This window comes from Crocuta crocuta, unplaced genomic scaffold (genome assembly GCF_008692635.1).
Source record: "Crocuta crocuta isolate KB4526 unplaced genomic scaffold, BGI_CrCroc_1.0 scaffold388, whole genome shotgun sequence".
Taxonomy (NCBI): Eukaryota; Metazoa; Chordata; class Mammalia; order Carnivora; family Hyaenidae; genus Crocuta; species Crocuta crocuta.
Window position 1 is genome coordinate 2772956 of NW_027528867.1, and position 14721 is coordinate 2787676.

Below are 14721 nucleotides of genomic sequence, written 5' to 3' on the forward strand. Positions count from 1 at the left end.
CCTGGCAGGCAGCTCAACTTGCCTTTTTCTGCTAGACACCTTGTGTTTTGTTTTGTATTTTAACTACTGACAAAATAGCAGCTTTGCTGGTCTCCCCAAAATGGTGGGCAAGCACCTCCATAAGCATCTCCTCATAAGCTTGGTAAACTGTATGCAAAAGATAAAAAAGAAAAAGAGAGAGAGAGAAACCTTCTGGTGTCTATCAACTTTCCATGACAGCTACACTCACGTTCCCTCCTGAGGACCAAAATAACTACAAAGTGTACGAAATCGTTAAGCACATAAAAACCCCAGAGGTAGAGGCTGGAAATAAAACTCCTGATTTCCCAACCAAAAGGCATCAAAGTCCAGACCTCACAGTTCATTTGCTTCCCTTCACTCGGTGCCGGCAGATCTGCCTCTACTCAGTAAGCAGGCAGCACTGGCCCGTGTGCACACAGCTCGAAGAGGGAGAGAGGCCAGAGACCTGCCAGTGGATCGGCCTGGCAACGCACAATAAAGGCACGGAGGTGTACGGGGAGCCCAGACGCAGGTGAAATCCATGAGAAAGCACTGAAAAGAGAAAGGACATCTGAATCTTTGTGACTGTTTTTTTTTTTTTTTTTTTTTTTTTTTTTTTTTTGCAGCTTATGATATACTTTTCACACGTTTAATGGTGAGGCAGCTAGGTTTAAAGAAACTTTCCCATTCAAATGTGCCATAACAGAATAATAAGGTTATGCTGTATGTCTAGATGTACAGCTGCATCAGGTAGGACAGTGATAGGGAGATGCTGTGGTTCTGAAATGTGAACCACAGGAAATTTGGAAAGGGATGTCCTGCTACAATTACAGAGCAAACCTGGGAATGTTGTGTGGTTTTGGGACATGTAAGGAGAGTTGCTCTTGGTTTCCAATCTTTTTCAAGAGGCCTTGATTTGGGAAGTGTTTGTCGGAGGGAAGACTACAGACAATACTGAACTCCTAACATGTCTGGGAGCTCTACTGGGCGCTCCAACCACATAGCACCCAGCTGTATTGACCACTCATCCCCTCTCTTTACTGAATAGCTACCAGTGCTTATAGAGTTTTGGTAAGTGGATTTCAACATACTCTTAGTATGAAAAAGAGTTTTCACCTCCAAGAACTTTATAATGTAGTTGGACGATAAGATGTTCATATGTGCAAAGTAACATGCTATTTAAAAAAAATTAAGGCTAAAAATTTAAGATAGATCAGAGGTTGGCAGATTACAGCCTGTGGATCCAAACTGGACTGCTACTTGTGTTTGTAAATAAAGCTTTATTGAGGGGGGGGGGTGCCTGGGTAGCTCACTTGGTTAAGTGTCTGATCTTGATTTCAGCTCAGATCATAATCTTGTGGTTTGGGGAAATGAGCCCGTGTGGGGCTCTACACTGTCAGACTGGAGCCTGTTTGTAAGACTGGAGCTTGGGAGTCTCTCTCTCTCTTTCTCCCTGCTTGCATGAGCACGTATGTACTCTCTCCTTCTCTCAAAATAAAAAAATAAAATAAAATTTATAAAGTCATGCCCTTTCATTTACATTTTGTCTATGGATGTGTTCTCCCTACAATGATATGATAGATTCTAGAGACGCTGTGTGGTCCATCTAAAATATTCACCATCTAGTCTTTTACCAAGAGAGTTAGGCAACCCCTGGTATAGATGTTTTAGGTTCTGAGGAGTGATTACAGTGGCTGGGAGTAAAGAATTAATGGGAAGAATGGATCTTCATAGAGCCTGGTGAGACCTAGATAGCTTGAAAGGAGTAGAGAAGCCATTCTTGGTGGGGGGAACAGTGAGGCAAAGATGCAAGCAGCATTGTTTGAGGTACAGAAGGTAAGCCATCTGCTTAGAGTGGCTTAGATGTTCACTCTGGAGCAACAAACAGAAAGGATGGTCGGAGAGGTGGGAGCTGAGTCAGCAAAATGTGGGATTCCCAAAGTCAAGGAGAAGGTGGATTTGCAGGAAGTAAGGAAGTAGAAGGCCCTGACTATCTTCCAGCAGAATACAAGTATGGAAGGAAGAGAAGTAAAAGGAAAATAAAGGCCTGGAAGCAGTGAGTATGGGTCACCTGCTCAGGAAGTCTGACCAAGAAATGAAGGAAGATACAGGAGGTAATTTGAGTACAAGGCAAAATTGTGTACAGTATTTGGCAAGTTAAGGGAGACTGTGTATGTCTTGTGGTAAAAGAGGAAGCAGTATAGAGAAGGGACTGAGGAGCTTGGAAGCTGGGAAATAAGGAGTGTGGAGAAGGTGGGAGTGGAAAGGGGTGGATAAGTTGGGCAATGCTCCCTGATGGCCTCCCTCACAAAAGTGAAGGACATCAGCAAATAGCAGAGATGGGCCAGCCTGGGGCTAAGAAGATGGGACAAGTGAATTCAAGATCTGTTCAGGAGCTACGTCACCTTGAAATATAATAGCATCTTTCTGTGGGAGGCCGCATTCACTTGTTTTGATGACTTCTCTTAGTAGGGATCTATGGCTTGGGTCCAAGTGTGTGGTAGAATGGTTCAGGTTGATGTTGGCCCAGGAGAAAGTCCAACGGATGGGGACATCTCTGACATGAGTGAAAAGGGACTAGAGTGGCTGACAAGAGCGTCTGGACTGGGCAGGCAGTCAAATGTATCCAGAATGGACCTAATGGACTAGCACAACAGGAGGTGACTAATATGCATGGGAGCAATTGAGTTGGAGGGTTCTGAAATTCACTGAGATATCAGGACTTGATATAATTAGATTGATTTTTCCTGAAGCATCAACATCATTCTTGGAGGGCAAAAGGTTCAGCACATTTTTTAATTATCATGGACAAGGTGACAGTGTTCCTCTTTCTGTTCTAGGTTGTAGGATTGATCTTTGGGTATGGTAGGCCTTACCAGTCACCAAAATTCATTCTCCTCTTTTTTCTGGGCATTTAAAGTTTGTACTTCCCACCTACCCTGAAGTAAAGCATGACCATGTGATGTGATATGGCCAATGGAATGGGGATAGATGTGACTCAGATCATTCCTTGGTTGGATCATTTAATTTTCAGTGTGCGATACTCTAGAACTTTTTAACCCTCCTGTAGCAATTGTGAAAAAGGCCTTGTGTTAAAATGGTAGGAGCATGGATTTCTAAGAATGGAGGGCAGCAATAGCCATGGAGAGTTATCTGGACCCTCGGCAGACTTTGAGCGGGGAAAATGCTATGAGCTGAATTATGTTTCTGAAATTCATGTGTTGAACCCTAACCTTAGAAGCTCAGAATGTGACTATATTTGGGGATAGGCCCATTAAAGAGGTGATTAAGGTAAAATGAGGCCAATGCAGTGAGCTCTAATCCAAAGTGACAGGTGTCCTTGTAAGAAAGGAGATTTGGGCATGCAAATAGACATTGGGGATATGTGTGCACAAAGGAAAGACCAAGTGAGGGCACAATGAAAAGATATCCTCAAACCAAAGAGTGAGGCCTTAAGAGAAACCACACTTAATGACACCTTGATTTTTGACTTCCAGTCTCTGGAACTGTGAGAAAAGAAAGTTCTGTTGTTTAAGCTACTCAGCATGGGTATTTTGTTTTGGCAGCCTAAGTAAAATAATACAAGAGACAAATATTTTTTTCTATTAGAAAGCTTATTACTACAGCACAACCTCACTCATCCTGATGAATACAGTGGGATACTTTAAGTTGGGTGGCAGAAACAGGTTCTCTGAGGAGATGGCATATAATTTGAGAAATGAATGAAATCAGGAGCTGGCTGTGGGAGAGACTGAAAGAAGAACATTCCAAGGTGAAGGAAAAGATGGTACAAACTACTGGGTTTGCTTGCAGTGGGGAAGAGAGGAAAAGATAAGGTGGAGGTCAAGGCCAGATCACATAGAAGTTATAGGTTAAGTTAGGGAGTCTAAACTCAGTTTTATATGCTATGGGAAAACTATGGGATTTCAAAGTAAGGAAGTGATGTGATAGATCTGATTCTTTTTTTTTAAGTAGATAGTTCAGAATTCTATATGGAGAATGAGCTATATGAGCCACGAATGGAAATAGGAAGACTTCTGTAGTGGTCCAGGCACAAGATATAACAGTTCCTTAATCTAAGATGGAGAGAAGCAGATGGATTTGGGCATTTTAATTTCAGCAGCAGCTTCCTCTTGGGATAGCTATAAAGGTTGAAATAACAGTGTACTGGAAATTTCATACTTCTATTTACAATGTTTATTATTAGAAGATGACAAAATTTTTGGCAGAAGAAAGAATAAGGTCAATTTTATGGGAAGAATACAGATGCAAGAAGTTATAGAGTAGTTTCCAAAAAGGAAAATAAATAAGGAAAGCAGACTTAGGAGCACAGCAGAATGGAGAAAGAGAGAGAAGAGAATACAGTGATGAAAGTGGGCAGAAGGAAAGTGTCCTTCTGATTTAGAATGGATGTGACATTAGCCACTAGAGTCAACATTACACACAATAGAAAAGGCCATTGGTAGGAGTGGGTGGGACTTCACTTGAACTCTGTGATTTCAGGGTCATTGGCAGGACCTATAGAATTTCTGGAGTGGATACCAATGAAGACCAAAAGGGTGAAGTGAGTTTCCAGGCTCTGGGTGTGGAGCTCAGGTTTGAGAAAACAATCATGTTTCCTATAGTTCTCAGGCCCAGTTTTGTGACAGCTCAGAATGCTTCCAATTATCTTAAAGAATGCAATATTTACCCTTCATCACTTCTATTCTAAATATAAAAAATGGACAGGCATAAAATTAAACAATTAAAAACCTTATATGTGTAAAGTACTTTTAGAATTGCAAATCTCTTCCAAGTATATTAGGTCTCAAAGGACTCTTACATAACCTCTTGGATTTCTGGATAGAGAATTGGTTAGAAGGAAGAAGGAGAAGAGAGTACTATGGAGTGGCCTAAGCAAGAGGCAATATGGTAGTTCAGTCTAGGATGATGACATGAAGACGGAGAGAAGTGGATGATTAGCTTAAGGTCAATTCTCTCTAATTCATTAATTTATAAATTTAATAAACATTTATAAAAACTCTACAATAGCTTGGACATGGTGATAGGGTTTGGGTACTTAGAAATGTTGTTTGTGAAGAGTGCCTAAGATTTGATATGGGAGGTGATGGGGCAGATGTGGAAACAAATAATTATGGCACAATAGGATAACGACTCCATCTGAAGTATGAACAAAATGCCTTAGGATCTGGGGATGAATCTGATAACTCTGTTTGTGGAATTTAGAGGAGCCTTCTATAGGGTAGTGGGACATCTGAGGAGGGCCTAGAAGGATGGGAGAGGAGTTTCCTGGAAGGGGAAGGCAAGAAGGCATGCCAGGTAGAGTGACTAGCATATAGAGAGGTGCACATATGTCAGTACTAAGGAGTGTGGCCCAAATCTGCAAGTACAGGAGATATGGTGGCAAAGAAGTGAGCTGAGGCCATATCATGAGAAACTCAGATGATTATGCTTAGAAGTTGGCATTTGATTCTCAACCAGCATGGGTGCCAGTGAAGGTCTGAAGCCTGGAAGAGATATGATCATTTTACAGATGGAGACATAGAAGCTAAGAGGCTAGGTGATATGTCCATGATCTCAAGGTCTACAGCGGTGGGGGCACTAGTGAGGTACAGATCACCTCCCTCTGATTCTGAGCTCTTCTTGTTTCATACCTAGCTCCTCCTTAAAGTCTCACTGCATTTATATAATGTGTGGTCATTTCTCCTCCAGGCAATTTTCCCTGAAAAAAAATTCATCTAATCCAGAATGTTAGGAATAGCCAATATTATTTTTATAAAATATTTTTTAATGACACTTTATATTTCCTAACATCAATAAATCATAAAGAACAATATCTCGTATTATATGCAGGGGCCATTCAAGAATTTGAGAATCTGGAAGGAATCTACATGCCAGACCAGAAGAAACTAAATCATATTATCTTAAGTTCAATAACGGGCTAGTGTCCAACAGTCAGCAAGTGAACCCATTATTCTGAGCTGACATTCCAGCTCTCTGTGCAATGGTAGTGTGCACATAGAAATTTTTTTTTAAAGTGAAGCTATAAAGAAATGAAGTACTGATACATGTTAAATGTGCTTGAACCTTGAAAACATTATGCTAAGTGAAAGAAGCCAGTCATGAAAGACCACATATTGTAGGACTCCATCCACATGGAATGTCCAGCATAGGTAAATCTATAGAGACAGGAAGTAGACTCATGGTTCCAAGAGCTGGGGCAGGGGGGAGAAAAGAATGGGAGTAACTGCAAATGGGTATGGGGTTTCATCTTTGGGTACTGAAAATATTCTCAACTTAGAAGTGGTGATGACTGCACAACTCTGTGAATATACTAACCATTCTTAATTATATAATTGCAATTAAAAAGTCGTTAAAAAACTGAAGGGGCTACAGTCTTCATTTGGATCTTTAGCATATTAATTAACCTACTGAAACACCTTACACCAACCTACCTTGGAGGGAATGCAATTGATCCCTCTGTCAAACTTATCAAACTTCATGTTTTGACATCTTAGATAGTTTTCCACATGTGTTTGTCATTTTAAAGAACTGTAACAGGGTCTAAAACTTTTATAAGAAAAGGAGAAGTCTCACTCCTGAGAAAACCATATCCCATGCTCTTTGAAAGGTACTGTCTAAATAACATGAAACAGAACATTTGGATAGAAAGAAACCTGGAGAAATGGTTATGGGTCTTAATGTTCAAATTATATTTGGTGTCCATTAGTTGGCATGGTAATTTTCTGATAGGCCTTTTGGCTTACTTGTTCTTGAGTTCTGTGTATGCCCGACATTACTTGTATTTACTACAAATGGGGAGAAGCAGTCTACAGCATATGAACAGATTTTAAGATCTGCGTAAACCCTTTGTTATTGCTATGTCCTGCCCACCACAATACTGACTGTTGTTTAATGTCTCAGTTAATCCATGAGCCCAGATATGGTGACTCATTTCCCACCCCCTTCCCATGTCTCAAAGAATCAGTGTTTAACCAAACAACCTTCTTCTATCTCTTCCCCCAACTTCCCCAGAAGGAGACCTGAGTCCACTGATGACACATACTTAGATCAAACTGCAAGTCTCTTCTCTAATGATAGCCATCTGTACAAACATGCTTCCTTCCGAAGATGGCCCCTTAAAGGTGAATGAATGAATGATGATCCAAGGAGAACCCGGATTGTACTTTTGCTTTTGAAGGCCTAAAAGAGGGTGTCTTGCCTTATTACTCAAAAATACTGTCTTTATGTCAAACTTAGATCTGGTAGGCTGGTGTATCAAGTGTTTACTTGTCCTGAAATGGAATCCTTGTGATTGATTACTACTTGTAATCTTACATACTGTCCATATGTAGTTTAAGTGAATTTTGTGCACCATGGACAGTGTGCTTTCTGTCATTGCTCCTGGGGGACTTTAAGGACACTGATGATCTTGCTGATATGGAATGTCCCAATCCTCCATGGATTTATAAAATCTAAGAGAATGCACCATGCAAGGCAGAGAGAGAATAGATACTAGCATTTAACTTCCTTTTCTGGTCATCAACCTTTCAGCTAAGAATGAAGGAGGAACACCAGGAGGAATGCTTTATCATTTTAATATCCCTTCCCACCCTTTTTAAAGCAGAGTGCCTCAGGGTCTTTTTAACAATGGTATCTTAATAAATTATTTAAAAAAGAAAATAGAGCCCCAGGTCCATCTGTAGTGCATGTTATTATTGAAGGTACCAGATCTTTGACGGGGAGTAGAGAAGGAGTAGAAACTGGAGAGGTAGTGGCTGCATAGTAATATATTTTAGAGGTCTTTAAACCCTTGCTGCTATACGTAGGTAAATCTAGTCAATTATGGGAAACAGGTATTCCCTGTATGTGTCAGTAAAACATCAACACTTGACAAGAATGCGTTCCACAAAACATTAATAGTAGCCATCATTTTTGAGAGTCTCCAGTGTGTGTTATGGATTTGATGTGGGTTAATCAATCTTCACAAAATGTTGGTGGAGTAGGTATTTATTCTTACTCTTGTTTCAGAAAGAGGGAGAAGGAGATTCAGAGAAGTCCCATAAATTGCCTAAAACCACATATTTTGAAACGAGTGAAGCTGGGATAAGAGTCCAGATGTGTCTGAATCTCATGTCCTTACACTCAGCCATTTTTCTATCCTGCCTTGCAGTGAAATACCAGGCAAACCAAACACAATGAGGGTGAAAATAAGAGGAAACTTGCAACAGAATTAAAGATAGGTGCTCAGAAGAATAAAACTGGGGTTACTCCTACAACAGCTATTCGTTATGAAAATATTCCATTTGTTTCCTTATGGAAATAGACTAATAAAAGGTAGGCTGAAAGCAAACATGAGCTGGCAGATACTTCATCTTTCTGATCTATGCAAAGCCCATCCCAAGTGGACAGTGTGAATCCATGCTGCTTTCCCTTCTCCTCTTCAGCCAATTAGCACAATGACGGACCACTCTGGCCTCCTGATATTTGCAAAGCTGCATTAGTTTGTTCTTTTCCTCCAAGACTGGTGGTAACAGGTACATTCAGACTTTACTACTTACCTATCCTGGCATCTTTCCTTCTTGAAATCTGCCGCATCAGTAGTTTGCAATCAAGTGTATAGTTAAAATAAAATCTTTTCAAAGGGCAGAAGAGTAGGTTTTGCTCTGCTGTTTTGATTTCTAAATTTAAGGGTGATGAACTAGATTCACCTCCAGTGTTTCATTGTGGATTCCACAATTCATCATGCTTTTAGCAAGTGGTTGTGCTTCACACAGGGCAGGGGGAGGGGGCAGGATTTCAAGGATTTTAGGTACAGTGGGGGTGATGATGAAATATCTTCCTACCTTTTCCACCTTCTTGCCTGTGTCGACTATATTTTTGAGTTTCACTCAATGATGGAGTTGTTTCTTAGCGTCTTGTGTGCTTAGCCATTTAATTAAAGCAATCCATATTGAATTCATGTCCAGATGCCTTGACCGGCGGAGCCAGATCCTCATTGGCATGCCAGCTGCTCAAAGAGGAACACGGCCCCTTGCATACTAATCAGGAGAGGAGGCAGTGATTCATCAGCCCATGATACTGCTCCAGCATCTACAAGCACTTATGACATGTAATTGGTGGTGCATAAGCAAGCCAGGCCACATTAAAAACCCTACAGATAGTCAGAGATAAAAATTAATGACTTTTGCTTTGTGTAATCCTGCATGCATTGGTGGGAAAGGGAGGGGGATTGGGATTAATGGGCAAATCTAAGTAGGCACCAAGGAACAAAGGCTTTCCCAGCCTTGTTTACATATCGAACAATAAAAAACACAAGTGACAAGTTATGGGAAAGGCGAGTGTGAATTTTCGGCACGAGTGAGTTGAAAGACTGCTTGCAGTTTATTATGGATTCCAAATTTCCATATTCATTATTCCAAAACAAACGTCCTCAGTGGGCTCTTCTGGGACTGGCTAGAGCAGTTGTTATTATTCATCTTTCACCGGGGGTGAGGTTGTCATGATTAGGGCTGGGCCGTGCTCACTCTTCATGGCATGCCCCAGCTACTCAGGGACACAATGCAAACCTTTGACAAGCCCAGAGGAATGTAACAGGGATCAAGTAGGGTCATCCTAAGCGCTGCTCTAAGAGCAGGAACTGCACACTTAGGGCAGGAAAGGGGAAAGAGAGAGGAGAATCTTGAGCCACCTACTGATGGGCAAGAGAAAGAGCCCAGGTGGCCCAGGTAGCAGCTAATGACCAGGAAGGGGAACAAGAAAAGGAAAATGGAAGCAGTGAATGAACTGGGTTTTATAATTAATCTGAGCAGGTTAAGTGATAGAGTTCCTAGGGTATTGTCATTCAGGCTCTGGTTAATATAGATATTAAAAAGGAGATTGATTGCAGGTGTGGTGAAGGTAGAGCATGTTTGTCAGTAGATAAAACAAAGTGGAAGCAAGCAATGCATGTATGTGTTGGGAGATAGTCTATTACATTGAATATCACATGGAGAATGTGATAGAGACAAATGTCAGTGTTCTGTAGTCAAAAGGCACCTCGATTGTAATTTAAGGGCTTTCTTTAAGACATAGCTGGCCTGGTTGAATTTTGACAACAAGCTCGAGTGAGGATGAGCTCGCTGGCTCATAGTTAGATGTGGATACGTTTAGGTAATATGACCATTGACTTAAAGGGGTGATGAGAATATGTTGGTGCTGGGGAAGATGACTCATTGTGATTTGAATGAAAGGAGGGAGAAAACTAAAAGAAAGATGCCAAGACAATAGGCTTAAGACATCATGGTTTTCCCTATAACCTGGCTTTGTCTCTTCTAAAAGGAAGAGTAGCAACCAATCCATACCCATTTGTGTTTCTTCCTTTCTCTTCACTTTGGTCTTATTCTGATGAATTCCTATAGTTTTGTTTTTCTTGCTGATCACAGATGATTTCAGTTATCCTTGATGAAAAAGTCATGGGCAGCATTTGTAGAAAGGGCATTTCAAGAGCACAAAATGTGTAAGAGAGAGATGATTGGAAAGAATGTGTTCAGCATCCCCTGGTGTGACAAGAGCAGTACTTTGGGTTGGGCCATCCCTGGCCTTTTGCTTAGAGTCCTTTGTTCTTTTGTTGCTGTAGAATAAAACCATGATATCTGGTCTGTACAGAGGGTGCATCTACAACTTTGATCTCATGAGTGTCATGATCTGCCCATGAGATGTAGTTAAGAGGAGTAATTCAGTGAGAATTACTTATTTCAATGGTGAGAATACCCAGAAGTGTTGGCACTTTCTGTGGAAGAGCATGGACTGTTAAAATACATTAGAATAACAAATACTCAAGTTCTGCTACATTTACAAAGTGATTTAACACTTGAGTCGAGTGTAGAGATGTCTAAATTTAAGAACAATATGGGTAAGGGGAGAAATTTTAAGCCTTGACATTTCTATTCAATAACCTGTATCTGGGACCTAATCTCAATAGCGTTACCCTTGGTCTGGAAGAGGTGAACCCAGGTTACATGGGAGTAGAGTTGGTTAGTCAGTAGTTAAAAGTATTGCATCATCCATCAGAATAAAAGCAAGGCAGAAGTGAGCAATGAAATCTGGTATTCCCTTACTCACATTCAACTCTGTCTTATGGTAAGTGGCTTTGGACAAGATGCATGTTAAAGAACCCAAGCAGTCAAGAATGCATATTGATTCTCTCTTTTCCAAAGTTCCTTCCCAAAGAAGGGCTGGTTGGGAGATACTTCTGGTATCTTGAAAAAGTTGGCTACGTAATAAAGTCAGATGATACAAATGGAATTTGGGGAAAATTGGAGTTGTTAAATAAATAGGAAGTAATTTCCAGGAGACAGGGATTTTATATGGGAATTATATATGGGGAGAAGGAAATTATACAACCAACTTTATCTACTGTTGAGGGATAGAAAGGAAACCAAACTTGTTCATGAGTGTTGAACTCAGATTAGCTTGAAGCCCTAAGCTCCTCTTTCTTCTCAGAAGGATCGACCAGGAAACTTGGCTTGGCATTGTCACTTGCTGCAAATGCTCTTGAGTATCTAGAGTCACAAAGGCCCCTGGTTTAACTACTGCCCCAGAGAAAAACACAGTGCCTCTTTCCATTACATTTACTTAACAAATTTTCTTTAAAGTTCTCTCAAAACTTGTATCTTTTTAGGAGGATAAAGGAAATATTTTTCTTGTGTTTAAGAGTATTAATTCCACAGGATGGAAGAATTCCATGTGACCAGCAAACACTTTGGCCTGGGAATAACAAAAACCACAAACAAAGGTGAAGAGGCAATGGTGTTAATAAATAGACAGTGATCTCTTTCCACGAGGGCTCATAGAACCCTTGAGGTAGTCAGTGAAGAATGTATCCTATGCAACAAGACTGGTGGCAAGTGTTTTCACAATCTCCAAGAAGGAAACTGAGGCATGAGAATGGTCAGTGATGTTTCCAGAGGCCAAATTAACAACAAACGTAGAAATAAATCTATGGCTGCTCTTTTGAAGTTCCTTCCTTCCTTCCTTCCTTCCCTCCTTCCTTCTATCCATCCATCCCTCCCTCTCCCCTCCCTTCTTCCACATTTATTTTCTAGATATTTTTAGGGAAGAAAGGGATTAGATAGATAGATAGATAGATAGATAGATAGATAGATAGATAGATAGAGTGAGCCCAGTGACATCCTGATCATGGTCTTATTTTAGGAATAATAATTTAATTGTGGAGTACAGGATGAGTTGGCATGGAACAATAATGAAGGTGAATGTGGGGGGTGGGCATAGTGAGAAGGCATTTTGATTTTCCACTGGTAATGAGGGCCCCAAACTAGGAGGAAATGGCAAAGAGGCATGGGAAAGGAGGGGATGAATGAGAGAGCTGCTTAAACAGAAACAGATTTGGCAACAAATTCAGTGTGAGATGAGAGAGAACAAAAGTCAAGTGACAAAAAACCACAATGGAACCTTTACAAGAGAGAAGGTATACAAGAGAAGGGTCACGTTAAGGACAGGCTCCTGGCTTTCACCTTATATCCGGTGAGTTTAAGGTCCCAACCTTAAACTATGTCTTTAAGACATAGCTGGCCTGGTTGAATTTTGAAAACAAGCTCGAGTGAGGAGGAGCTTGCTGGCTCATAGTTAGATGTGGATATGTTTAGGTAATATGACCATTGACTTAAAGGGGTGATGAGAATATGTTGGTGCTGGGGAAGATGACTCATTGTGATTTGAATGAAAGGAAGGAAAAGAAGAGACAGGTTAACACCAAAGGCAGCAGAAGAGGAAGATAAAGTCTCCAGGGCCCGAGTGGGAGAGAGCTCTGAGCAAGCAAAGAGTCCAGGGAGAGCCATAAGCTTCATCTCTGCCTCTGTGCTAAGGGTAATCTGCACAGGGTAAGAAGGGAGAAGAGGCTGTTGAGTTTCACCCATGGTGGGGAGAGAAGACAGACCACTGGGTGTCATGGAGTGAGGGAATGGTGAGGGCAGAAAGTCAGTAAGGGCAAAAAACTCATTAACTATCCTAAATGCTGAGGACAAACAGAATAATAAACTTCCAGGCCAGAATGAAATACAGCCTTGCCTCCAGGAGACCACTTCAGTTCTCAGAACTGAAGGATATGGGACTTGGTTCCTTTCCTGCTGTCAACCTCCTGCCCCCTTCAGCCCTGGAGGGTGGCAGAGGGCCCATTGCCCGCCCGCTCCTCCAAGGACAGCAGGCCAAGTGGCCACTCACAGCTGCTCTCCTTTGTGCCTGGAGAGATTAGAACCAAGTTGCTGCGGACTCAAGAGGCTCCAAGACAGAAGCAAGGGGCAAGCGCACAGGCTTCAGATTTGCCCTCAAGTTTGAACCCAGCCACTCCTCCCCTCAGCCCTAGGATCTTCCGTTAAACTGGATAAGGAGATTGCTTTTCCTCCTTTTCTTTCTCATTCCTGTTTGGAAAATCAATGCTTTCTGAATCTGCTTGACCTAACAACTCTCTTCGTCTCACCCTAATGTTGGTGACTTGTTTTGTTCTTGAGTTTGCCGGCTTCTCATGGGTGGGGAACAAAACAAAAACACCTGAATTCAGCAGCTCTGTTCACAACAGAGTTTAAAACCTTTAAAGGTAAATTCAATTAGCAAATGTGGGACCAATTATTAAGTGACAAAACCATGGTTTTAAATATCCCAAATGTGCTTGTTTTACAGGAAAGCCAAGAAATACATAATGCATTTCATTTTCCTAGATTAATAAGGTAAATTTAAGAAAGGGGTACCAAACTATTGCAGTGATAACATTAATAATGATAATGTTTACCAAGTGTTATGTGTGAGGTCCTTTTTTTTTTTTAATCCCCCAGAAAACAAAGAAATCAAGCAAACAAATGAAGATAAGTTCTTTTTCCTGGGGACTTCAAAATTCCCCAAAATTTTAAAACTCTGAATTCAATAAACACTGGAGTGGATTGGAGATGAAGAATAAAAGTGATAAACAACTCCTAAAAAGGCTTAGTTTTTACTCCATAACTTTTCTGAATCTATCTAATATTTCCAGGAGCCAAGTATCAGCTACAGAATATTTTTCTCATTTAATTGATACAGTTAAGGTACTGATGTGACCATCTATAACTTTATAGTTAAAGCGATCAAAACAAACTCAAATACAATTCTGACAGCTATTTCTCCTGTTGGTTGCCAATGAAGACTCAAGATCAAGGTATTGATTGCATTTGTTCTGCCTAAATTTCATGCACTTACGATAATGTCCCTAATATACCAAAGGTTTTGCCATTCGATTCTCCCAATAGCTGGGCCCAACATCACGCGCTTTGGCAGCTGCCTTGAAATGTTTGGGCCACATTTCTACAAAACTGCACATTACAGATTCCTTTTCTTCTAATTCAATGCCCAGTTCTGCCTCCAGCCATCTGTAGCAGTGCATGTGTTTTAAGTTGTTTTAACAGCTGGAGATGGATCTATACCAATCCATATCCACACTCCCATTATTCCTGTGGGGTCCACCTGCATGTGTCTGCAAGGGAAGTTGGAGGCCATGGACGGTGGTGAGGAGGGAGGGAACTAACCCTATTCACCTACTAAGTACCGGGACTGTAGTTATCTGACAGATGGAAGTTATCTCATTTAACCCTGCACATAATACCGTGCTCAAAACCTCCCACTCACTAAAGCTGAATCCATTCTCTGCCATCTTGGTGACCTAATCTCCCCTACTGTCAAGGGTCATCAGCTTTA